The sequence below is a fragment of the Penaeus monodon genome, chromosome 32 (assembly GCF_015228065.2).
Source record: "Penaeus monodon isolate SGIC_2016 chromosome 32, NSTDA_Pmon_1, whole genome shotgun sequence".
NCBI lineage: Eukaryota > Metazoa > Arthropoda > Malacostraca > Decapoda > Penaeidae > Penaeus > Penaeus monodon.
Genome location: NC_051417.1, coordinates 31,695,918 through 31,697,352, shown reverse-complemented (window position 1 = coordinate 31,697,352; position 1,435 = coordinate 31,695,918). Strand labels below are relative to the sequence as shown.

At 36.2% G+C, this 1,435-nt stretch overlaps 1 protein-coding gene across 1 annotated transcript in view; it reads left to right on the top strand.

Annotated features, from left to right (window-relative positions):
* LOC119593817 (forkhead box protein B2-like) overlaps positions 1 to 1,435 on the top strand; it is a gene marked incomplete at its 5' end in the record, with an annotated part of 128,444 nt that overhangs the window by 4,041 nt on the left and 122,968 nt on the right.

Below are 1,435 nucleotides of genomic sequence, written 5' to 3'. Positions count from 1 at the left end.
TGGTCTCACGTGAAATTGCTTTTATCAGTGTTTATCTGTGTCATTAACAGCAGTATCGTAAACAACAGCACTGATGGTGATTGATGACTAAGTGAACAATGGCGGTGGTGACTACGAGATAATAGAAATAATAGTAATGATAAGGAAAATGGTAGAAGTAAGATACAAGTTTTGATAAAGTCAAGTTAAAAAGCAACATGACCACAATGATGATCCATCCACGGTAGGTATGAACGAATTTGCAACACTATAGTTTGTAAGTCATAAAATGGGCCACTAGACTTCATTAGGTTTAAAAGAACGCTAATACCTTTGCAAATAAGGTCGTTAAACAGCTCTCAACACTCACCCTTTCGCTATAAAACACCGCCTTTTATGTAAGTGTAAAACGTACTCAGGCGTGAAGCATGGGAATCCAAGTTTTTTTTTTTCTGTTTATTCATGACGTTTCGGTTGGTATGGGAGAAAATGGGTAAGTTGTAGCGACAGAAAATAAACAAATTTACTATATTTCGTTCCCTGAAATCCAAGGCTTTTGGAGTATTTGAATCGAGGACTCTTGTTGGCCGGCGTTCTGGGTGACACAGCCAATCAGCGGACGTCGATTCAGATGCCTGTTGAAATCTCAATGTCCGACTCGGAAAACGAACACAATACGTTTTACTTTTATATATCTCTTTGTGAGGTACGTGAGAAAAGAGACACTGGTTAAAACAGAAAAAAAAGATTTTATAACGTACTTTCCCGATGGATCGTACCAAATACCGTCAAGGAGAATTAGCTAAAAGTTACAACCTAAATTATATAATGACACCACGCAGTCCTCAGTTTAGTGATTGACACGACAAGCCTAGCAACTTCTGCAACTCCAGAAGCGTCAAGGAAAGTAAGAGACAGATATTTCTCCACTCCAGTAAATGCAGATTAACACGATCGCTAGAATTCCTGTTGCATTGTGCAATATATGCAGAATGCACTATCTGCATCAGCTATCTATTTTTTAAAAGGTGCGACATTCAAGGTAAATATTCGATACCGAGTTTTGACAGTTAATGCTCTAACGTTAATGGAAATGCACCGAAGTTCGATAACTTTTTATTTTCTCTTTCGTTCATCCATTACTCCAGTTTCTTCTTTCCCATTCGTTTATCATTTTTAAAATGTATTGCACTATTCAATATCTTTTTTTATATACTTTTGGCCACACTACCAAAATAGAATGAAATGTAAATGCTTTTTGTATGGTTGTGTGTGGTGTGTGTTAAATGTACAGGAAGTCAGGAGATATATATGAGTATGGAAAGTATGTATTAGCTAATTGCAACATGCAAAGCACACAGGGGAAATACAGGTTAGAATAAGAATAAGTTTGCCGCCAAATTCGATATTATTATTATACAATTGTACTCTGAAAATATAAAGAAATAGCATCAAT